The 25,924-nt window shown below is 43.1% G+C and overlaps 1 protein-coding gene across 1 annotated transcript in view; it reads left to right on the forward strand.

The window, feature by feature from the left end:
* Positions 1-6,722: 6,722 nt before the first annotated feature.
* CSNK2A1 (casein kinase 2 alpha 1) overlaps positions 6,723-25,924 on the forward strand; it is a 52,217-nt gene continuing 33,015 nt past the window's right edge. The window contains 1 exon segment of the mRNA XM_027620723.2: positions 6,723-6,850. The gene's annotated coding sequence lies outside the window, so the exon portion shown is untranslated.

Here is a 25,924-nt window from a genome sequence, read left to right on the forward strand (position 1 = left end):
CCTAAGCCAAATGCTTCTACATAGTGCCTAGAACCCTGCCCACCTCTCTCATCTCATTTCCCACATTTCCCACCCTCACTTTCCCACCGGCCTCGTGTATGTTCAGGCCACAGTGGCCTCCTCCACGTGCCTTTAATGCACCTGCCATGTTCCTATCTTAGGACGTGCGCCCATACACTTCCTCCTCCGTGATCAACCCGTACATAGCCCTGTCCTTGCCTTCACTGGGCAAACCCTTCCTCCCTTCTTCCCTCCCTCCAACAAGACAGCTTTTCCTTTCCATGCCACCTTCTTGCCTTCCCTCTCGTCTCCCCCTGGCAAGAATCCCAGTTTGCAATGGTAGATTTGTCTGATTATCTTCTCCCCACTTGATTGAGCTCCGCCTGGCCAGGGACACTGACTTGTTTCCTGCTGTGAACTGAGAACCTAGAAGTATCTGCCCCAGAGGAGGTGCTCAGGAAAGCCTGCTGAATGGCAGACTGCAGGCATGAAAGGCCACTCATAGGAGAGGGAATGGCTCATCTCCACCAAGTGGACGAAGACATCCAAGAAGGCAGAGGGAATCCCAGGCACAATTCAATTCCCTGTTCAGCATGAGCCTACATGTTCCAGACACCGTGTTATGCACTGGGGACAGCATAGCACAGAACAAAGCTCTGAGCCACACCGCCTAGCTGTGCAAGTGGAGGCAAGTCACTAAACCTCTCCGAACCTTCCTGTCCCCAGCTACCAAACGGGAGAGGTGGAGAAGTGACCTCATTACAGAAAACCCAAACCTTAGGGCATTAGGACGCGATACGCTGTTGAAACTCCAGTGGAACTGGCAGTTCTGTCCCGTTTCTATTGCTGCAGCACGAATCACTCCAGGATTTAGCGGCTTCACACAACTATTTTTTCCCCCTCGCTGTTGTGAGGCAGGAATTTGGGAAAGGAACAGCTGAGCACTTCCTGCTTTGTTGCAGGCAGATGTTGGCCAGGCCTGTGGTTATTTGAAGGTCCAATGGCTGCCTGATGGCCAAGGACACCAACATGTGGCCTTTCCACCATGGCGGTCCAGGGCAGTGGGCCTGTTATGTTTGTTACATGTACCCCTTCCAGTATCTCAATTTCAAGCAACCTGCTGGATGACGATTGCCTCCTATCCTTCCAGCTCATTCTCTCCGGTACTCTAAACCCTGCAATCCTTCGGTCCCAATGGGACCTCTGATCCATGGAGCCTACCACCTTTTCCCTCATGTCCTCACTTCCCTCCTCACCGGTTAAAGGCCATGGGCATCATTATTCCCATGCACTGCGCCGCCCTCCAGGTACCCCCGCCCCTCTCTGGCTAAATACCCACTGGTTGACGCCAACGCTCTGTCCCTCTGTGCTTGTTCCCCTGCAGTGGAATGTGGCTGGACAATGTAGCATAGAAGCCGCCACGCACTGGGCTCCCCTTACTTACATGATGGCACCTGGCTGGCTCAGTTGGTAGAGCATGCAACTCTTGATCTTGGGGTTGTGTGTTTGAGGCCCACGTTGGGTGCAGAGATTACTTAAAAATAAAATCTTTTTTTTTTAAGAGTTTTCCCTCCCTCCCTTCCTTTCTTTCTATCTTTCTCTCTTCCTGTATGTATGCATTTAAATTTTCTTCTGCTCTCTCTAAATCCCACTCCCTTGGGCTCCCACCATTCTACCTAAACTCTTTCCTGTCAAAGTCACGATGCCCTCTACTTTGCTAAATCTGCTCTCAGTTCTCGGCTCTCGTCTTCCTTGACCTCTCAGCAGCATTTGAGACACACCAACAATTCTCCCTGCCTTGAAGTGTTTTCCTGACTTGGCTCTCAGGACGTCTGCCCCTGGCCGCTCCCTCTGAAGCTCCTTTGTTGGTTCCTTTCCCCCTAATGCCAAATGCCCCAAGGCTCAGTCCTCCATCTTCTTCTCTTCTCTCTGTTCACTTCCTTGGAGATCTCACCCAGTCTTATGGCTTTCAAAGCTATTTCTACAATGAGGACTCCTGTATTAGTCTACTTGGGCTGCCAGAACAAGAAACCACAGGCTGAGTGGCTTAACAATAGAAATTTATTTTGTATTTCTCCTGGTTCTGGAAGCTCAAGGTGCCAGTAGAGTTGGTTTCTGGTGAGAACTCTCTTGCTGGCTGGCTGCCTTCTCCTCATGTCCTCACATGGCCTTTCCTCTGTGCACACTCAGAGACAGAGAGAGAGCTAGGGAGAGGGAGAGAGGGAATGAGAAAGAGAGAGAGAGAGGGAATGCGCTCTGAGGTTTCTTCCTCTCCTTACAAGGACACCGGTCCTACCGGGATTAGGGCCCCACCCTTATGGCCTCATTTAACCTTAACTACCTTCCTAAAGGTTTTATTTACAAATACAGTACATTGTGGGTTAGGGCTTCAACATAGGAATTTTGGGGAGATGTAATTCAGTCCATAACATGACAAAAGTACATCTCCTGCCTAGACTTCTCTCCTGGGCTCAGATTCATGCAGGCAACTTCTAACTAGGCATCCCCACTTGGAGGTCTGATGGGTACCTCAAACTGAACAAGCCTCAAATGGAACTGCTAATTCCTTCCTCCTTTCCCCACCTGAAAAAGTTCTCCCATAGCCTTCCTCACCTCAGTTAGTGGCAAATGCCCTCTTTCAATTCCTCTGACCCAAAGCCTTGGAACCACCCTCAATTCCTTTCTATCTCAAAACCCCATCCCCAACCTGTTCTTCTGGGTTTACTTTCAGAATAAGCCCAGAGCCTAACTTTGATTCAAACCATAGCCATCTTTTGTCTGGATTGTGGCCGTGGCCTCTGACCTGATCTCCCTGCTTCAGCCCTCCCTCCCGTTCCATTTATTCTATACCCCGCTGCCCATGAAATCCCGTAGAAATGCAAAGCTGGGCCTGTCCTCTGGTCAAAACCCTTCAACATCCCCCACCTCACTCAGAGCAAAAGCCAGAGTCCTGATCATGATGCACAAGGCTGTGCATGGCCCAGCGCCAGGGGAGTCTCCCTGACATCATCTTCCCTTTGCTTGCTCAGCTCAGCCACCCTATCCACAGGCCATCCCTTCCACCCATCAGACAGCAGTCCTGTCCACAGCCTTTGCCCACCCGGTTCCCTCTGCCCTTACGCCTCCCTGCCTCACCTCTTCCCGCTGTGTGCTCAAGAACCACCTTCCCGGTGAGGCTTCCATTGACCACCTCTACAAAGCAGTACCACAGCACTCCTCTCTCCCTTCCCTGCCTGATTTTCTCCGCAGAGCTCATCACCATCCGACGTGCCATACATCTCTCCATGGAACATGAGGTCGTGAAAGCGAGGACTTCGTTTTGTTCACAGGTACACCCCAGTCATAACCACTCATGTTGACTGCACCCTAGGGTGTCAGCATATTTTTAAGGGCTTTACTGTATTCAGTCGTTTAATCCTGACAAGAGCCCAGTGAACTGGGTCTATCAGTTAGCTATTACTATAATAATGTTGCATAACAAACCACCCCCGAAGTCTGTGGCTTACAGCAACAAATATTGATTTCTCCCTCTCTCATCTGCAGTCTTTGAGGTTTGGCTGATCTCGGCTGGGCTCTGTGGGGCTTGGCTCCACGTGACATTCTGTTGTGTGTTTCTTCCACTGTTCCACACCAGCCTGTTTGATGCTGGGGCTTTGGATAGAAGCTCTAGGTTCCCTAAACAGCACAGAACATTCTCCTCCTAGCTGTTTAGCTGTCACTCAAAAGGGATAGAGGTCATGAAAACATACAATTTAAAGTTTAAGACAAACTCAACATCAAAACACAAAGTCAGGTGCTAAACTGACTGAGCCACCCAGGCGCCCCTCTTTCTTTCTTTTTAAACAGATGAGGAAACTAGGGCTCAGAGAGATCAAATAAGTTGTCCAAGGTTATAGTACTAGTAAATGACAGAGCTGGAATCCAACCAAGTTAGAGTCAAGTTTACAAATGTCATGGATGCCAGGCCAAGGGATTTGGACTTTGCCTGAAGGCAATGAAATGCCACTGAAAACTCTTGAGCAAGAAAGGAACATAGTGGTTAATAAACTTTCTTCCAGTGGCAGTGTGTGTGTGCAGGACATGTGGGAGAGGGAGGGGCTCCCCGAGGTAGTTACAAAACTTCAGGCCAGAACTGATAAGGGACCCGGCTGGAGCAGTGTCAAGAAAAGGGGTGAGAAACAGTAAACGTAAAAACCAAATAGAAGAAGACAGAGGTGAGAGACAAACTGAAGGACATTTTAAAAACGCTTTTTCTGGGCGCCTGGGTGGCTCAGTTGGCTAAGCGACTGCCTTCAGCTCAGGTCATGATCCTGGAGTCCCGGGATCGAGTCCCGCATCGGGCTCCCTGCTCGGCGGGGAGTCTGCTTCTCCCTCGGACCCTCCCCCCTCTCATGTGCTTTCCCTCTCTCTCATTCTCTCTGTCTCAAATAGATAAATAAAATCTTTGAAAAAAAAAAAAACGCTTTTTCTTGGGGCGCCTGGGTGGCTCAGTCATTAAACGTCTGCCTTCAGCTCAGGTCATGATCCCAGGGTCCTGGGATCGAGCCCCACATCGAGCCCCACATCGAGCCCCACATCGAGCCCCATATCAGGCTCCCTGCTCAGCGGGAAGCCTGCTTCTCCCTCTCCCACTCCCCCTGCTTGTGTTCCCTCTCTCGCTGTCTCTCTCTCTCTCTCTCTCTGTCAAATGAATGAATAAAATCTTTTAAATAAATAATAAATAAAAACGCTTTTTCTTTATAGAATTTCTGAACCACTCAAGCTAAAGTGCTCCCCCTTTTAGTCTTTTCCATAGCTATTTATCTTTTTCCTTCATAGCACTTACTGCTACCTGAAACTATGTTGTTTATTTATTTGTTTACCCACGTATTATTTGTTTCTCACTTTAGAAAGTGAGTTCCACAAGGAATTGGTGTCGGTCTTGCTCATATCCCAACCCCAGCACTTAGCACCGTGTCCAGCTCATAGCAACTGATTAATAGCTGTGAACTGGATAAATGTGAACAAAGGAGCCATGACAGCTGGCTCAACAAACAAACAAACAAGATCCAAGAGCCAAGCGGAAGGCCAGTCATTTCCTTAAAAAGGTCTTCATGAAAACCTTGGGATCATCTTGTCGAACCTCCTCAGTCCACAGGTGGGGAAACAGGCCCAGAGAAGAGGGTTGACCCACCTTCGAGCACTCAGAAAGCCATTACTGTAGATTCCCAGCCCCTGGGGTCAAATGCTGCAGACCTGTCTGGCAGATAAGCCCAGAAAACTCAAGGCCACCTCCTTGCGGTCATTGCTGTCTGTCTGCAGTTGCGGGGCCACCCCCATCATATAGGGAAGGAAATTGCCCCTTTGAGAGCAGAGATGCCAGTAAGTTGACAAACTGTGAAAGGGGGGCTGGAGAGGGTGGGAAGGCCCATTCCTGGGCCAGGCAGCTATTCTGAGGCAGCTCAGGGATAATAGCTGGTACCAAAATAACCCAACCTCTTCACCCTTGTTCCAGCCCTCACACCTCTGCCCCACTAGAGGTGAGGCTAACACTTGAATTCCTCTCAGTAACACACCAGTTTTTAGCAGGGCCTGCGGAGAGGACAGTGATCATCAGACCCAGCCCTGTCCACTGGGGGCTCACAGTCTGATGGGGGAGGCGGACTAGGGACCAGTCAAGGCTGCTGAATGACGGTGCCTATGTCTGGGAAAGCTCAAAGGAGGGAAGAGCCCCAGAAGAAAGGACCCCCGAATTAATTCAATGGACATGCGAAGTTAGCCAGTTCAGGGGGTGACAGTAACAGAAGTAACCGCCAGCGCGAAGGCAGGGAGGCAACACAAATAAGCTCCAGGAATAGTTGGCAGTTTTAGTAGGTAGAAGCATCAGAAATATGAGAGGGGAGGGGCACAATAGGAGGCTAGAAATGGGCGTGAGCGGGCTGTCCAATTTATCTAAGAATTTGGATGTCAAGAGAAGGACTAAGGCTATCTTCGGTGCACAAAGGAGAGCCCTGTAAGATTTTTATCCATAAGGACGCCACCATCAGGTTGGCAAGATATAAAGTGCCCTGTGGCTGCTCTGGGGAGGTTGTCTGGGCCGGGGGAGGGGGAGGAGGGGCAGACCGAAGGAAGAAAACACTTTATTCTAGACGGGCAGTTCTAAATAGGACTCCCGTAGGAGACAAGAATTGAGTCTCAGTCTCTACAGGGCTTGGATCATTACTTCCTCGACTCCGGCGCCACACCACTCCGAGGGTTCAACTTTCGTTCGTTTGTTGCGAACTCAAAGTTTGAGCAGAGCAAATGTGCTGCTGGAACCCTAACCCTAGTCAAGGGGTCCGAGCAAGAGACTCCATCTCCCAAAATGCTTCGCTTTACAGCCCTGCGGGTCGCGCATGCTTCAAGAAAGGCCGGCCGGACCGGTCAGCTGGGTGAAGTGCAGGAAACATGGGGACCGCCATCTTAGCTTGGGGCAAACCAATTGTAAACCTATGGGAGGTTCTTCTCTACCTCGTCAGTTCTTAACAGGTACTAAAATAAAATGCCCTTAATAATTGCAAATCTCTTTATTATGCTTTACATTGAGAATTTCTTCCATTTTGCCCCCCAGTTCGGAACTGCACCTGCAGGGATACAATAGCACATCCCAGCATGGCCGCACTCAGCCAGATCCCACTGGGGGTGGAATCGGAAGCGGTCCCGCCCCGCCTCCTGGTAGGAAGGGGGTTTCCGCTTCCGGCAGTGGCGGCTGCAGCCTCGCTCTGGTCCCTGCGGCTGGCGGCCGAGCCGTGTGTCTCCTCCTCCGCCGCCGCCATATTGTCTGTGTGAGGAGAGGGGAGAGCGGCCACCGCCGCTGCCGCTTCCACCACAGGTACGGTGGGAGCCACCAGGCGAGGTCGTTGGGTGTGGAGGTGGGCCCAGGATGGGACAACGGGGCGCGGTCTCCCCTCGCACTCCCAGAGGAGTCCGGAGCGGCCCGTCGCCTTCCCCTACCCCCCCCCACACACACACCAGCCGAGGCCCCTGCAGCCCATCGGGGAGGCCTGGGGCCACCCTTCAGGACGGGGAGTGAGGCTTCGTGGGCAGAGGCTGATGTGAGGGTGGGAAGTGGCTTTCGGGAGTCCCGCTTATTGCGGGGGAGAGGGCTGGACTGGGGCGGGGACTAAGGGGGCAACTTGGAGGAAGGGGTCGCCGGAGGGGGAAGGGAGCTTGAGGGGTGGGGCCACTAGGGGATGCTGGGGGAGGGTGCCTAGGGGAGTGGTGCCTGCTGGGTAGGGTGGGGTGAACCTTCTCGCGGAGCGGAGCAGCTGGAGTGGGGGCCTTCTAAGGGTCCCTCCGGGCCAGGCGGGCTTCCCACCTGCAGACTGGGGTGCAAGGGAGAGGGAACCCCGGGCGAGGTCGCTGGGGAGAAAGGGGGAGGGGACCACGAAGTGGGGCAGAATGGGTGGAGTTGGAGTTAAGGGTTAGTTGGGAGCCTGGGGGGAAGAGAAGTATGTAGAATGAAAGCTTGGCCAACAGTATACATGTTAAGTTTGTAACCTTTTGAAAGAGTACGAGTTTTATTTTGGTTTTGGTGTTTTTGTTGTTTGTTATTTTGTAGCGCTGGAACATTTCTAGTCTAGGCAGGTGATGGGTGGAGCTTCAGTAGTTTGTTTTTTGGAAAGCCAAGTCAGGGTCGGAAGAAGTTGCTTCTTGACTATTGCCATGGTGGGAAAGGAAGAGTTCTGAAAAGAAGGTGGTAAATTAATTTGGGAAGATTTGATTACCTTTCAGCTGCTGAGTCCTATTAGAAGGGGGCGTGGGGAGAGGACATGAAAAGAAAACTGGAAAGGGAAGATTTTTCTAGGAGTTGGGAGACTGCATTACATCTAAGGAGTGGCAATACAGGCTAGTGGTAAAGAACCAGAGTGCTTGGGTTCTCAAATATCATGCCATTACTGCTTAGCTGTGTGTCCTAATCTTTGTAAACCTTGGTTTTCCTATCTGTAGAGTGGGGGCAGTATTTCCTAGATTATACAATATGGTGAGCAGTAAATAAGATAATTTGTGTCAAGTGCTTACTGCAGTGCCTGACAGGTAGTAAGCGCTTGATAGATTAAAGGGACTAGCTGGTATATTTGGGCTTCCTGTGTTCTCCCTAGAATTTGTGGTCAAGAATCTAACAGTAGGCAAGACTGGAGAATATTACCTTTGTAGTAATTGTTGCAGTTTCTTGTTTGTTGTAAGTCAATTGACTTAATTGGCTTGGTGGACCTTTGGCTGAAAGACCAGGACCAATAACTTGATCTTCCTCAAGTCATTTTAAAAACTTCACCTGCTGTTTTATCTGGGCAGGTTTATCCTTGTGTGACTTTGAAATACTTGACTTTCATGTGCCATTGGGGGAGGGTACATGACTTCAAGAAAGAATGAAAAGATTTGAAATTTGTTTAGATTGACTTATCAACTGCTTACAAAGTTAGGTCACCCTGGGGTGACTTTTGTTTTTAAAAAAAAAAAAAAAACAGACATGCCCAGTTATGTTCTCTTGTATGGAATAAAACAGAGAAGAGAAGCACACATTTAAGGGGAACATTGGGTTACTTCTATGTAATGGGTTTATTGCCTTGCTCTTTGGGGATAAAATAAGTGGCAGCTTCTTTCCCACAGTGTATTTTTAGTTATCTTGTTGCCTAGCCACTGTTACAGGGTGAGTCTTTGATTTTACTATGAACAGACACCTTTACTTCACATACTCCTTTGGAGAAAGGGGAAATTTTCTTTAGGAACTGAGTTTAAAGCCCTACATAGGGTTTGGGTTTGTAGTCGACCGAATGCCACCCCTCCCAAAAAAGATGTCTATACTTTAATTCCCAGAATCTGTAAATATGTTACATGGTAAAAGGCACTTTACAGATCTTGTTAGGGTTAAGAATCTTAAAATAGGAAGACTATTCTGCATTTGGTGGGTAGGCCCAACCTAATCACACGTGCCCTTGAAAGCAGAGAGCTTTCTCCACTTTGGAGTCAAGAGAAGGGGAGAAGGGTGAAATCAGAGATTCCAGTCATGAGAGGGACTCCATTTGCTGTTGCTAAAGGGGGCCACATAGAAAGCATGAGAAGGAATACGGGCAGCCTCTAGTAGCAGAGACCAGTCCCAGCTGACAACCAGCAAGGAAACGGAGACCTCAGTCCTACAACCACAAGAAACTGAGTTTGACCAACAACCTGAATGAGCTTGGAAGTGGATTCTTCCCCCAGAGTTTCCAGCAAGGAATATTCCTTTATTTTGGCCTTGTGAGACCCTAAGCAGAAGACATAGCCACGCCCACCTAACATCATCTGACCCACAGAAACTGAGATAATGAATTTCTGTTGTTTTAAGCCACTCCTGTTTGTTGTAATTTGTTACGGCAGCCGTAAAACACTAGTATAGATTTTTGGTACCTGGAGTGGGATACTGTTACCCAAAAAACGTGGAAGCGGATGAAAGCCAGAAAAAAATTGAGGAGTATGATAGAAAAGGCCTGGAACAGATTGGAGAAATACGGATGTTGACTGCAAGTTAGGGCCAGGTGGCAATGACATAGGCACTGGAAACTGGAGGAAAGAGAATCTTCGTTACATAGTGGCAAATAAGTTTAGAATTGTATCCTGTGGTTATGTGGAAAAGAGAACTGGTAAGTGATGAACCTGGCTATCCAACAGAGGAGATTTCCAAACAGTGTTGAAGGTGCAGTCTGGTGTATTTGTGGATATGAATCTGACTAATGGAGTGAACCCCTGTGAGATTTATGGTAAGTCCATGAGGTCCTTGAGGATTTTATACTATCAGAAACAATGCTAGCTTGGATTGAAAAAGACAGTAGAAAGTTAAAGAGGGCTATTAAAATACCCCCAAATTCTAGGCAGGAAACAGGCTGGTAAAACTCAGGTGTGAGTATGCTGCTTTTCATTAAAAAAAGGTGGGTGACTCAGAGGGTGGAACCAAGAGCACAGAGAAGTGGGCCTGAAAGCTACAGAGGATTTTGCCCTTACTTTGAAATGGAACAGAGTTTGCCCAGATTTTGAAACTGCTTTGGACCAATGGATCTGTTTTCTCTTCCATTTTTTTTGTTGGAACTGGAATGTCTTTAACTGCTGCCCTGTGCCTGTCCCACCATTGTGTATTAGGAGCAGATAACTTTTGTTTTCAGGAATTGTGCCCCATGAGTTGTACTTACTGTATTATGCCGAGAGCCTCATCTACACCTGATTTAGAAGATGAGATCTGGGACTTTTTAATTGATGAGCTTTAGGTGAGATTTTTAGACTTGAGTTGATGTTATAATGGAACGAGACCTTAGGATGTGGGATGGATGCATTTTGCATTTGGGAGAGATGTGAATCTCTGGAGGTCAGACGGTGGGCTGTGGTAGATAAGATGATACCCTGCCCCCCCCCATCTCTGGAATCCGAATATTAACACTATGTGGCAAAAGGGACTTTGCAAATGTAATTATGGTTTAAGTATTTTAAGATAGGAAGATTATCCTGGATTTTCTGAATGGGTCCAATCTAACATGAAGGCAGAGAACTTTCTCCAGCTGGAGTCAGAGAGATGGGCAGAACAAGTCAGATTTGAAACATGAGAGGCACTCAACCTGCCATTGCTGGAGGGGGGCTTCATGGAAAGCATGTGGGCAGCCCTGCCTGACAGCCAGCAAGGAAATGGAGGCATCAGTCATACAACCCAAGAAACTAAACTTGGCCAATGATCTAAATGAGCCTGGAAGCAGATTTCTCCCTGGAGTTTCCAACAAGGAAGAGAGCAGGGTGGACACCTTGATTTTTGGTCTTGCAGGACCCTAAGCAGAAGACCCAGCCAAGCCCACCTGACTTCTGGCCTATAGAAACTGTGAGATAATAAGTTTGTGTTGTTTTATATTTGTGGTAGTTTGTTATAGCAACTAATAGAGGGGGTTTTGGTGATTTTATTTACGAAATTTGGGGAGATTATTTTCTAGAGAACAAAAGTAGCAAAGATTATTTTGCAAAGTGATTTGGTCCTAGAAGACTTCACAGAGTAATTGTGTTGAGTGGAACCTATGCCTTTTTTCCTTGGAGTTTAAATATCCTGTTACTGTCAGTTGTGGATATGAATCTGACTAATGGAGTGAACCCCTGTGAAATTTATGGTAAGTCCATGCAGTGGACTTAAGTGCAATTTGAATTGGCTAGATGACTAGCTTGGTAAAATGTAGATTCTAGAGTTCTAAGCCATCTTGGTAGGATTTATCCTATAAATTGGTGATTTTCCCATGCCTATAATAAATGTCTTGGATTAATGACATAATTTCTTCATTACTTTTTATTGGTTGAATGAAGCAGTGAGTTTATATGAGAGCCCTTTAAAGACTTATTTCCAACTTTTTAGAGGAGATGGAAATGGGTGCTCTTTTTTTGTGAATTGATAACCACCTGTGTACAGTAGTCTGTTCTTTTTACACCTCCTACCCCAATCCAGAGTTGTAAGGTCTTTTCTCCCTGTCATTATCACTTGAGGTTAAGAGTCAGATTTGGGAATTATAATTGCAGAATGGAGTTCTAGCTTTTAAGAAAGGCTGTTTGTTTTTGTTCTGCAATAGTATCCTATTGATTAGATTAATAAAATGTGGACTCTCAACTTTAGTGAGGACTTCAGAGGTTGGAGGAAAGAAGTCCAGTTCTTTTTGAGTTAGTTACCTGAATAGAAAGATGATTATAAAATTAGAACATTTCAGGGTATGAAGGACTTCAAGACTGTATTTTTGACTTTAGGGTTTAGAATAAAGGAAATTGGGCCACACGAAGGTTAAGTGGCTCAACCAAGAATCAGCCCTAGAGCTGGCCTAGAATGCTGGTCCAGGCAATGGAGATTCATGGCCTTTGAACCATATTCCCTGTGCACCCTTGCCTTGCCCTTTTTCTAGGTTTTACCTTGGACGGATTCTCTCTCTGTGCCTCACTTTCCTCATGGAGTCATTGTGAGGATCGCCATAGTGGATATAACAGATTTAGCACAGTACCTACCATATGAAGGGCCCCAGAGGTAGATGTTAACTGTTACAACATTTACGATAGTTGTTTTGGCAACTGTATGACAACCTCTGCATAATACAGTCAATTTGTATAAGTTTAGAAACTGACAAATGATATGACTTGTTGGATTAGGTGTAAGGTAAGGTCTTAGCACTTTAAGGTAATAATGTTTGTGATATTTGATTGATTTTTGTAAAGATTTTATTTATTATTTATTTATTTATTTATTTGACAGCGAGAGAGGGAACACTCTCTGGGAGTGGGAGGGGGGGTGGGAGAGGGAGAAGCAGGCTTCCTGCTGAGCAGGGAGCCCAATGCGGGGCTTAATCCCAGGACCCTGGGATCATGACCTGAGCCAAAGGCAGATGCCCAACTACTGAGCCACCCAGGCGCCCTGTGATACTTGATTTAGAATGAAAAACTGATTGGGGCGCCTGGCTGGCTTAGTGGAGCATGCAACTCTTAATCTCGGGGTTGTGAGTTCGAGCCCCAGGTTGGGTATAGAGATTGCTTAAAAATAAAATATTTTTTAAAAAATGAGAAATGGATTTGATCCTTGGTCTATCACAATTCATTGGATGACCTGGGCCAAGTTTGTTTCCCAAGAGAATTAGTGTATGTGTACACCTACATGTCTTTGAACTCCTAAAATGAGTAATTTCAAAAGTAGTAGATCATTTAGTTGTTTCTTAATAGAAATCTGGGCCAGCTAGCTTTTCAAATAAAGAAATTCCTCCAGGATTAAGGAAAAGGAACTGCTGTCATTTTAACAAAGGATATATTTACATTGGGTTATAGATAATTGGTAGTTTTTCTTAAATATTTAGTATTCTCTAGGGTAGATTTCAGCAGACCTAGTTGTTGACCAACACACATTTTTCCCCCCACATAGAAATATTGAGTCTTTTTAAAAGTTTAAGGTGAAAGAATTCACAGTATCATGCTAGGAGTGGTATTTCATTGGTTTCTACAAATCCTGTGTCTTTCAGCTTTAGATATGAGAAGCCTCCTTAGCAACAGTTGCTATGGTGGGCAGGCTTTTTTTACATTAGTGGTGATAATGTTTTCTTGCATAGAAAATATTGGGTTATCTGATGTGAGGGTTTTAGGGTTAAATACCAGGGTACGTTTAAAATAATCTTTTATAATTTATGTGTGTCACATTTTAAATGCCTTTATTTTGGCCACTTTTTTCTTTTTATACTTTTTGGTCTCATGGATTTTTCTGACAGGTTTTTATTAGCTGAAACATTTTAATCTGCTTGGAAAAGTGAACACTTGGAATTTTTCTGAAGTTATGACTAATGCGCTAATGGCCATACCTCAATTTAGCTATCTCATTAATGTGCTGTAAATTTTAAGAAAGCAACCCTGTTAAAAATGAATGGATAAATTATTTTCCTTTAAAAATTAAATTTCTAACCAGTCAAAAGATGTTACTTGTTCAACAGACCCTGAGTGCCTACTACATACCTGGTAGGTGCTGTGCTAAGGATCTCTTAGATAGTCCCTGTCCCCAAGCTTATAATTAAATGACATTTTATAATCATGTATCATTCCACAACTTAGTAGCTTTCTGAGATGTTTTCTTATGAAAACTCCTATTGGCTTTGTATCTTTTGGGGGCGGGGAGGCTTTGTATCTTAGGTATGGTTTCTGAAACAGCTACAGAAATCTGTAGGGGAGGGACTGGGAATTTCTCATTTTTAATGGAATTCTTTAACTGAGATTGCAGGGGGTGGGCAAACAGGATAGTTGGAAAGAACTCCGGCTTTGGAGCGAAGTGACCAAATATGGAGGTTACTTAACCCTCTTAAGCCTGGATTTTGCCATCTTTCCAATTGGGATAGCAGCTACCACGGACAATTTATTTTTATTTTATTTATTTATTTGACAGAGAGAGACACAGCAAGAGAGGGAACACAAGCAGGGGGAGTGGGAGAGGGAGAAGCAGGCTTCCTGCTGAGCAGGGACAGAGCTCCGTCCCAGGACCCTGGCTGGGATCATGACCTGAGCCGAAGGCAGACACTTAACGACTGAGCCACCCAGGTGCCCCCCATGGACAGTTTATTAACCTTCAGTTTCTTCATCTGTAAAATGAGGATAGTAGTAGTACTTGCCTCAGAGTGTTGTGAGGATTAATAACTAAAGCACCAGCTAATGTTTTCTCAGGGTTACTGTGAGGATGAAAATTTCATTTTATAAAATGCTGGGTGCCTGACTAACATGAATTCTTTCTCTTTGCTGTAGTGGAGACAATGTGTTCTTTGCAGTGCTGCTACTCTTTTTTTTCATTTTCTGCTGCCAGGAGTTCTTATTTTTTAATGAGGCCTTTTGACCTGTACTTCCTGTTTCTGGTGTGTCCTGCTGGGTGAGTGTGAGCTACTGAATTGGTGCTCGTTAGGGGTGGGTCAATATAAGTTACACCCAATGTAGATTGCCTCAGTTGCTCAAGTACAGTGTACCTTGCCAGAGTGGTTATCTAGTCTTGGTGAATCTAAGGTTCTGTTCTAGATAGAGAAGTGAATCTTCCCGTCTCAGACACAGGGAAAGTTCGTTTGCTCACCTAGAGCCGTGTGGACCTGGATTAGAGGTCTTATTCCCAGTGGTTCTTTGATCATAGTTTACTGGTGTTTGGTTATTATGTGTTAGGAATATGTTTGAAGAAGTTTTTCCTGTATTAACATCTTTATGTCCTGTTTTCTCAGGTAATCCACTAACTTTCTTGTTTGCTCTGTATTCTTAAATCAGACACCCTGTAGGTGGAGCATGAACCTATCTTTATCAGTACTTTATTTTTTTTTAAAGGTTTTATTTATTTATTCATGAGAGACAGAGAGAGAGAGAGAGAGAGAGAGAGGCAGAGGGAGAAGCAGGCTCCCAAGGAGCAGGGAGCCTGATGGCGGGACTCGATCCGAGGACCCTGGGCTCATGACCTGAGCCGAAGGCAGACGCTTAACCATCTGAGCCACCCAGGCACCCTATCAGTACTTTGAAATGATAAAGCATTCTGTGTATTTGTGACTATATAGACTGAATACAAATAATCGTCTGCTTTGAAATCGGTCTTTTTTTTTTTTTTTTTTTTTAATCTTATTTACTTGTTTGAGGGAGAGAGAGCACAAGCCGGTTTGGGGGGGTGGTGCTGAGGGAGAGGTAGAAGCAGACTCCCCGCTGAGCAGGGAGCCCACACGGGGCTCTATCTCAAGACCCTGAGATCATGACCTAGAGCTGAAGGCAGATGCTTATGCAACTGAGCCACCCAGTTGCCCTGGTCTTCCATCTTTTAAAACCCAATTTTTATACCATTGTGGCCTGTAGCCAGCCCATTCAGATAAGAGACTGATGAAGACTCCTGATTGTTGAAACTCACATCCCCACCCTTCATCTTGCCTCCACATTTAAAGCAACCCATTTCGTTGTAATATTAATGGTAGGCTGTTAATTGAATTAGTGTGCAGAATTAGGGAAATAGTGAAAATAACCTGTTTAGGCTTTGAATCCTAAACAGACTAGTATTCAAGTCTGGCCTCCATCATTTAGTAATCCTTTGATCTTTGGCAGGTCATTTAACCTCTGAACCTCTTTCTTTCTCTTCCTCCCTTTCTTGTCCGTTTGTTCGTTCGTTCTTTCTCTCTCTCCCCCCCTCTCTCTCACACACACAGTGCTAGGTGTGGGGCGGTGGGAGGGGGAGAGGGAGAATGTTAAGCAGGTTCCATGCCCAACGTGGGGCTCAGTTTCACAACCCTGAGATCATGACCTGAATGGAAATCAAGAGTCGGGCACTTAACCAGCTGAGTCACCCAGGTACCTCTGAACCTGTTTATTATTATTTTTTATAAAGACTTATTTTAGAGAGGGAGAAAGAGAGAGTGTGTCTATGCATGTGGGGGAGGGGCAGTGGGAGAAGGAGAGAATCTCAAGCAGCTGGATGCAGGGCTCGATCTCACAACCTGAGCTGAAATCAAGAGTCCAAGGCTGAATGGACTGAGCCACCCAGGCGCCCCTGCACCTGTTTATTTCTAAAATGGGAGTTTATGGGGCGCCTAGGTGGCTCAGTCGTTAAGTGTCTGCCTTCAGCTCAGGTGATGATCCCAGGGTCCTGGGATGGAGCCCCGTATCTGGTTATCTGCTCAGCGGGAAGCCTGCTTCTCCCTCTCCCACTCCCTCTGCTTGTGTTCCCTCTCTTGCTGTGTCTCTCTCTGTCAAATAAGTAAATAAAAACTTTTTTAAAATAAAAAATAAATAAATAAAATGGAAGTTCACATTTCCTCCCATGCCTGGCTTATAAGAGGCATTCAAATGGAAAGCAGTAGTTATTACATACATAAATGCTAGATTACACTTTAGATTACTCTAGATCTCAAATGAAGTTTTCTGTCTTTGTGTTCCAGAGGGTCGTGGCCATTGGAATTAAGTTTTAGATTATGACTTTATTTTGATTGTGTTGCCTGATAAAATGATACACAGATGAAGACCCATGATTTATTATATTCTGTATTATTGGAGACAGTACTAGACTTCAATCTTCTGTCAGGTGTTTGAGGTAGAGCTGTGTTATTTCAAGTCAAACTGCTTGGCTTTCCTTATCATACTTCCCTTCATTGGAAGATCTCCAACTGTTGCCGTTATTTACATAACATTGACACTTTGATTCCTTTTCTGGCTTAAAGGTAGAGAAATGAAATTCACACAGAGAGCCCAAATGCTAATGTTTTTTGTTATTCCATATTCCTTTGTTTTATGGTAAAGCTTGAGTGTATTGCCTTTTAAAACAGGACTGTTGTAAATTTTGTAGATGGAAGTAAAGACAGGAGGCCCAGTAATGTGTTTGGGTTGTAATGTCTTAAATATTCTGCAGGTTTATGTAAGCAATAACTTTGTGAGTTAATCAGGTTTATTGTGAATATGTATATTGCAAATTTGGACCCTTAACAGGACCAGAAGAAACTGAACACTGTTGGCTTTAAATGGGTAGTTTTCTTGCTTATTCAGAGTGTACTTGGAGTCTTGGGATTTGAAGGTCAGAGTTGGTTAAGGGGTCAAGGAGCTAATTGTTAACCTTTTAACCTGTATATTTTTTCCCCAATTTAAAAATAAAACACCACGACTTACATGGCATTAGTTTGATAGGTGAGAGAGAATATTGTTCATGACCTTGAGACAAGAAAGTAGAATCATTATAGAGTGGAGGGAGAAAGGTAATCTCATTTAATATTACATTCATGTTTTTCCATTAACCTGTTTTCTTTTGGCTTATTCTTCCACGTTAGGGTTGCGAGGTTTAGTTTGTATTTGTTGTTTTGTGTTTTGTTTTTTTGTGCCAATTACCTCCATCCAAATAGATGGTCTCTCAGAAGAAATCATTGTTCATTAATGGTGTGTCTGGACTAGAAAGCTCAAAAGATGATTACATGCATATCCCTTGAAACAAGGGGAGTTATGAAATAGGTTTTTCAATCTACTGCACGGATTTTAGCAATTTCAGCTTGTGATCTCTGTATATTTAAACCAGGATTTTTCAGCCAATGTACTACATCAGCGGGAGTTACAGATGGGCTAAGGTACTGGTCCCCTCAACCCTCGAGCCGTTTGTGCAGGCTACAGGGCATCCAAGCCAATGACCTTGGGTCCAAAAGTCTTGATCACTCATCCCAGTATACCATACAAATACTATTTTCTCTTGGTGTTTTGACTTTTAAAAAGGCAGTAAGCACTGATTTAGAAAGTTTGGTAACTTTTTTTTTTTTTTAACAGTTTTAAGATGCAAAAGGCCACAAATCTTAATGCTTAAAATAATCTTGGCTTTAAATTTAGAAAAGACCATTTTAAAGTATCTCTCAGACCCTCAAGTAATTCTCTTTCCCCATATAATTTGAGAGAGATATTTTAGGGGTGTGTGGCTGGCTTAGTTGGTAGAGCATGTGACTCTTAGGATTATAAGTTTGAGTCCCATGTTGGATATGGAGATTGCTTGAAAATAAAATCCTTTAAGAAAAAGAGAGAGATACTTTAAAAAGTAAGACTATAGGGGCATGTGGGTGGCTCGGTCCTTTAAGTGTCTAGCTCTTGATTTCAACTCAGGTCATGATCTCAGGGTCGTGAGATGGAGCTCTGGGCTCAGCGTGGAGTCCGCTTAAGATTATCTCTCCTTCCCCCATCTCCCTGCCCACTTGCACACGCTCACTCTCTTTCAATAAATAAAATCTTAAAAAAAAATAAGACTATAAATGATTCAAGTTTAGACACTTGTGAAGAAATTCAGGTTATTTTTTTATACAGTGAAGCAAAAACTAAAGTACCCATGCTTAAAACAGTTGTCTTCACCTGAGTGACTCTGAATGCCACTGTATCTTTTCTGAAGCTGACATTTTGTTAATCATTTGTCAAGCTTCCTTCTCATGCTAGAACATAAATTGAAGCCTAGGATACATTGTCTTCCTCTATCCCTTCAGGAAAGAGAAATTTAACTGTTTAATATTTGTTTGAGAAACAAATTGTTTAATATTGTTTGAGAGCGTGCCTGGGTGGCTCAGTTGGTTAAGCAACTGCCTTCAGCTCAGGTCATGATCCCAGAGTCCTGGGATCGAGTCCCACATCGGGCTCCCTGCTTCGTGGGAAGCCTGCTTCTCCCTCTGACCCTACCCCCTCTTGTGCTCTCTCTCTCTCTCTCTCTCAAATAAACAAAAAAAATTTTTTTTAAGATTTTATTTATTTATTTGACAGAGAGAGACAGCGAGAGAGGGAACACAAGCCGGGGGGGAGTGGGAGAGGGAGAAGCAGGCTTCCCGCCAAGCAGGGAGCCTGATGCGGGGCTTGATCCCAAGACCCTAGGATCAGGACCTGAGCCGAAGGTAGACGCCCAATAACTGAGCCACCCAGGTACCCCAACAAATAAAATCTTTAAAAAAAAATATCGTTTGAGAAATTTAAGTGTTTAATATTTATGTAAATTATCAAGTTAACCTTTTAAGATGGATATTTTACAATGTTAAAAATGGGATTTTTAAAATTCAGCTGGGGTTTACAGATTCCTCTGGGTCTGTAGCAGAAGCTACAGACCTTTTCTTCGAAAAATGTACCTGCACAGGCCATTCTGTATATATTTACAGGGACATTTCATGGACATCTGATCTCTTTGATGGACTCCATTTTTAATGCTATAATTTATGTAGCCCAAATAATAATTTCCCCTTTTCATTATTTTTAGCGCTGTAACATTTGCCTGATTTATCATTTGTCACAGTATTATTCTTTCAACAAACAATTCTGGACCATATGCATCTTCTGTGATAGACTCCTGAGGGTACAGAGGCACTGTTCTCTACCCTTGGAATTTTGTCTAGCTAGAGAGACGGATGTGTGACAGTACAGTGACCATGCTAGATGGAAGGAGTAAACAAAGACTGCTGTTGGAGTGCAGAGGAAGGGTCTTGACCATTAGAATTTTTCTGTAAATCCATGTTTGAGTCTGCATTTCTTAACTGGCAAAAGGTATATTGTGAATTCTAAATAGTCTTAAATTGAGAACTTAAATGTGCTTGCCACTGCATGTAATGCTGGATATTTTCTTTGCCCACATTTCCCCCATTTACCTTTGTAAGATAGGTAGTATTAATTAATTTACTTTCTAATCTTACATATGTATTTAGTATAGAGCAGGGATTGCTAACCCAAATACCTACAGGAGTCAGACCAGTAAGATAAATGAATAGCCAGGTTTACCTATGGCATCTCCAGTGGGTGGGTTCTAGAGCCCCATTGTTGGATAACACAGGTTAGCCGATTCACATGATTTTTATCAGTGTAGGAATACAGAATTGTTATCTGACAGACCTACCTACTTTTTCTTCTTTTGAGAAATTGAAGGTTAATTTTTTTTGTTTTTAGTGTTGGCAGCTAAGTCACACTTAAATATTTATAATGAAAAATTTTAATATATAATTCAGCTTGATAGCTGATTCACTTTAAACTTTATTTACTTATTTTAGAGCAAGAGCAGGTGTGCAACGCGTGAGTTGGGGGAGAGGGAGAAGGGGAAGCGGACTCCATGCTGAGCGGGGAGTCCAGCTCGGGCTTGATCTTACAGCCCTGAGATTGTGACCTGAGCCAAAACCAAGAGTTAGATACTGAACCGACTGTGCAACTCAGAGGCCCCATAGCTGATTCACTTTTTAAAAACACTGTGTGAAAAACTTGTACATGAATGTTCATAGCAGCATTGTTCATAGTGGCCAAAGAGAGGAAACAGCGAAAATGTTTTATCAGCTGATGGATAAACAAGATGTAGTACAACCATCCAGTGGATTTAGCTGTATAAAGGCATGAACTGCTATGACAGAAACCACAACATGGATGAACCTTGAAAACATACTAAATGAAGGAAACCAGACACACAAGGTCACACTGTGTGATTGATTCCATTTATATGAAATGTCCAGGATAGGCAAATCCATAGATAGAAAACACATTGGCAGGGAGAGGTGGAGCATTAGGAATGGCTGCTATGGAGTATTGGGTTTCTTTTTGGTGTGATAGAAATGTTCTAGAGTCAGTGGTGATGGTTGCACATTGGGAATATACTAAAAACCACTGAGTTGTGCTCTTGAAAAGAGTTTTAGGTCATGTGGATTTTATATGAGGTTTTTAAAATTGAAAAAAAAAAAATACTGTTGTGAGCCAAATGGGACAGTGTTTGCTGTAGAACAGAATGAGTAGGCTGTGAATCTAGACAGTAAATCACCACATCTCTGTGACCTTATAGAGATTACTCCAATTTGCCTTCTGTAAAATGGGGAAGATAATACCTATGTCTTGGACTTGTTAGGTTTAAAAGTGGTAAATATAAATCCTAAGAAGCAGTCATTGACCCTCCATGGGCTTTCACATATCATTAGAGTTGGAATCCAGCCAGTGTTTGCTGCCCTAAGTTCCAGCCTGTTTTCTATTGTTGGCAAGTTTAGAACAACCTACCCTTTTGTTTACTGCTTATTGGTCACCTACAGGAAGTATGGTTGTCCCCTTTGTAACCTCCATGATAGTAAAGAGTAGGAGTGGGTATTAATCCTTATATTCTGCAGTTTCCTCACTATAATCTGGTAAGTTAAATGACAGAGCCAAGGTCATATTTTGTCTCAGGGGTTCCAGTGTTCCCATTCTTTCTATAACCTCATGGTGCATTATAAATCCAGACTTTATGTCTTTCAGTAATAACTTTCTGTGGCTCTATCATGGATTGTCAGGCCCTGTGCTGTACACATGGGTAAATCACATAGCCTCATAAAAGCTTGTAGCTCCAGGGGGCACCTGGGTGGCTCAGTCAGGTAAGAGTCTGCCTTCAGCTCAGGTTCATGATCTCTGGGTCATGGATGGAGCCCCATGTTGGGCTCCCTGCTCAGTGGGGAGTCTGCTTCTCCCTTTCCCTCTGCACTCCCACTCATGCTCTTCGTCTCTCTCTCAAATGAAAAAATAAAAATAAAAGCTTGTGGCTCCAAAGAAATATCTCTCACACATATTGACTGGTTTCATATCTCATATGAAATAATAGTATGACTGTTTTACCTCTTGTGTTGGTGATGGATGCGCTTTACATGTAAGACCAAAGGACATCTTTAAAATTAGCTGCAGATCAGAAATATCCATCATACAGCCAAAGTGCTTTTCTCGATTTTGAACATGAGCAGGTCCATATGCAAGCCAGATTGATTTTTACCAAAATATTGTATATTATTACCTTAAGAGTCTGTCAAACATTTATGGAACACATCCCTGTGCTAGGCACTGTGATAAATACAGGGCATATACCAAGATAAATAAATTACAGTTTAGGTCCTTGGGTTTATAATCTATTGAGGAGAGAGAATGGCATAAACAAAACAATTGATAATGTAATGAGTAGGGAGTGCTTTGGTCCCATAGAGGAGCACTTGGCTCATCTTGGAGAGGTATAGAAAGGCTTTATCATGGATGCAAAACTGGGCTAATTATTGAAGGGTGAGTAAAGTTTCCCCTAGCAAGCATTATTGGAGGTCATAAAATTAAAGTCACAGAGAAGGAAAAGCATGGTCAATACTCATTTGCTTAATGTTTTAAAAGTTTAAAACTTTTTAAAAGTGTTAGAAATGTTAATCTGTACAGTAGAAAGACATTAGAATAGAGCAGAGGTTGTACACTGATAACCCAGTTACAGTACTGATTGAACTGGTTATGGGACTACTCAGGTTTTCATTTCTTCTTATGTTAGTTTTGGTTAAGTTTTTCCTCTAGGAATGTCAGATTTACTGGCATGAAGTTAATTGTGTTATCCTATGTTTAATTATCCTATGTTTTAGGATAGAGCATATGATAATTTCCCCCTTAAAATTTTTATTTTTAAAATTAATGTAAGTAATATTGGTTCCTTTTTGTGTGCACAGTTCAGTGGATTTTAACACACACAAGAGATTCAGGTAGCCACCATCACAACCAAGACAGAGCAATTGTATCATCTCCTTCATGTACCCTCAGTAGTCACACCCAGCCTCCCACCCCTATTCTCTGGCAGCCACTATTCTGTTCTCAGTTACTATAGTTTTATCTTTTCAGAAATGTTATATAAGTGGAATCAAACAATATATATTATTTTGAAACTGGCTTTTTTTAAACAGCATGTTGCTTTTGAGATTCATTGAAGTTGAATCAATGGTTAGTTCCTTTTTATTGCTGAGTAGTATGGATGGACCACAGTTTATCCATTTACTTAATAACATTCTTTGGTGATTATGAATAGAGCTGCTGTAAATATACATGTATGGGCTTTTATGAACATCTATGAGTGGGATTGCTCGTTCATGTGAAAAATGTAACTTTGTAAGAAACTGCCGAATTGTTTTCCAGAACAGCTATACCATGTTGCATTCCCATCAGCATGTGTGAGAGTGTTCAGTTGTTCCACATCCTCTCTAGCACCAAGTATTTTCAATATTTAACTTTTAATTTTTAAGTAATTTTAGATTTACAGAAGAGTTGTGTAGAGTCCTCATATGCTCTTCACCCAGTTTCCCCTAGTGTTAACACTTCACATAACCATGACACTTGATTAAAACTAAGAAATAAACACTAATACAATACTGTTAACTAAACTAAAATGGACTTTATTTGGATTTCACCAGTTATGTGCTTTTTCTGTTCCAGGATCCAATCCAGGAAACATACCACATTACATTAGCCACCATGTCTCCTTAGTCTCCTCCAGTCTGTGATAATTTTTCAGTCTTTCCTTGATTTTCAAGAAAGACTGACACTTTTGAAGAAGACTGGTGAGATTATCGAATGCCCTTCAATTTAGGTTTGACTGATGTTTTCTCATGATTAGATTGTGGTTATGAATTTTTGAGAATACCACAGGTGACATGTCTTTCTCATCAGATTCCATCAAGGGTATATGATGTCAATGTAATTTATCTTTAGTGATGTTTAGGTTGTGTTTCCAGGTTTCTCCACTCTAAAATTATTATTTCTCCCTTTACATACTTATTCATTAGAAGGACTTTCCTAAGTCCAACCCGATTTCAAGGGGAAGAACATGAAGTTCCACCTCCTCGAGGGAGGCATACCAAATAATTTGTGGACTATGTTGTTTTTTTTTTAAAGATTTTTTATTTATTCATTTGACAGAAAGAGACACAGCGAGAGAGGAAACACAAGCAGGGGGAGTGGGAGAGAGAGAAGCAGGCTTCCTGCGGAGCAGGGAGCTCGATGCGGGGCTCGATCCCAGGACCCTGGGATCACGACCCGAGCCGAAGGCCGACACCCAAAGACTGAGCCACCCAGGCGCCCCATTTGTGGACTATGTTAAACCACCAGAGTAATTAATGAGGATTGGAGGAGATTCTTAGAGGCTATGCAGATAATCCTGTTTCTCCTAAAAGTTTTACTCACCAAGTTTAGCATCTGTCAGTGGATCTTGGCTATAGCAATTACTGTTGCTGGTCTAACGGAAATTTTCTATTTCTTTTTGCATGTATTAGTGTAAGTTGGAATTCTTATGTAGGGAAGATTTTCAGAATTATTTAGTGTGGACTCACTGATATTTATTTTACCTTTAGGGTCACAATCTAATTCCATCGTTATTACTCGGATTGTTCAAGCTTTGGCAGTTGATGCTCTTTCCAGTTGGCTCCCATGTCCTTTTGACTACAAGATTTGCCAGGCTATCTTGTATTTTTCCTGCCCCATTCTAGAATCAGCCATTTCTCCAAGGAGCTGTCATTCCTTTTATTGGAGAAAATTACTGAGAAGCCAGGATGTGGGCACTGGTTATTGTCATTGCTACTCGTTGACACCGTTTCTGGGTGCTGTCAGTGGACAGAGCTAGGAATTTTCATTCAGTAATATTCACTCTTCGTTGTGTACAGTTCTATGGGTTTTGACAATGCTTAGAGTAACAAATCCACCTCTACAGTATTACACAGAACATTTCATTGCCATGGGGCAATCACTCATCTGTTCTCTGTCTTTATGGTTTGCCTTTTCTAGAATGTCCTATAAATGGAAGTATACAATACGTAGCTTGTCGTTGTTTTTAAAGGTTTTATTTTTAAGAAATCTCTACATCCAATGTGGGGCTTGAACTTAAAACCCCAAGATCAAGAGTCATGGGTTACCAACTGAGCCAGCCATACACACATACAGCCCAGTATGTAGCTTTTTGGATCTGTCTTCTTCACTCAAAAGAAATATATTTAAGATTGATCCATGTTGTTCAAATCAGTTGTTTGTTTTCCATTGTGTGCTTGTACCACCATTTGTGTATCCATTCACCTGTTGTACATCTTGGTTGTATCAGTTTTTTCTGCAATTACGAATAAAGCTGCTATCAACATTCACATACAGGTTTTTGTGTGAACATTGGTTTTCAGTTCACTTGAAAAAAATACCTAAGAGTGCGATGCTGGTTTGATTGGTAAGTGTATGTTTAACTTTATAAGAAACAGCCAGACTCTTCCAAGATGGCTATATATACACCATGTTGCATTCCCATCAGGATTGAGTTTCTGTTACTCTGCATCCTCGGTATTCTGAGTTTTTATTTTTTAATTTTAACCATTTTAGTAGATCTGTAGTGTATCTCATTTTTATTTTAAGATTTTATTTATTTATGAGAAAGAGTCAGCGTGCACGTGCGCGCATACACACACAAGCAGTGGGGGCGGCAGGCAGAGGGAGAAGCAGGCTCCCCGCTGAGCAAGGAGCCCAGGGCTCAATCCCAGGACCCTGGGATCATGACCTGAGCCGAAAGCAGATGCTTAACCAACTGAGCCACCCAGGCATCCCATCATGTTTGTTTTAATTTGACTTTCCCTAATGACTAACAATGTTGTGCATCTTTTCATAGGCTTCTCCATAGATCTTCTTTTGCAAAGTGTCTGTTCAGATCTCTTGCCTGTTAATTAATTGGGTTTTCTTATTGTTGAGTTCTTTCTTACACATTTAAGTCTTTTATCATATATGTGATTTACAAATATATTTTCCCTATCTGTGGTTTATTTTTCATTCTCTTAACAGTGTTTTTCACAGAGAAGAAATACTTTAACACTTTATGAAGTCCAGTTTATCAATTTTTATTTTTATTCTATTTTATTTATTATGCTTTTGGCATTATGTTTTACGACCTCTGCCTAATCCTAATTCCAGGTCCCCAGATCACAAGATTTTCTTCTAAAGGTTTGAAAATGTTATATTTTATATTTAGATCCACCATTCGTCCATTATTAATTGTTTCTTTTTTAGGTGTGTGAGGTTTAGGGTGAAGTACATGATTTTGCATATGGATGTGCAAATGTTCCACAACCTTTTACAGAAAAGATTACCCTTTCTCCATTGAACTGCCTTTGTACTGTTGTCAGAAATCAATAGGCCATGTCTC

Source organism: Zalophus californianus, chromosome 8 (assembly GCF_009762305.2).
Source record: "Zalophus californianus isolate mZalCal1 chromosome 8, mZalCal1.pri.v2, whole genome shotgun sequence".
In the NCBI taxonomy this organism is placed as follows: Eukaryota; Metazoa; Chordata; class Mammalia; order Carnivora; family Otariidae; genus Zalophus; species Zalophus californianus.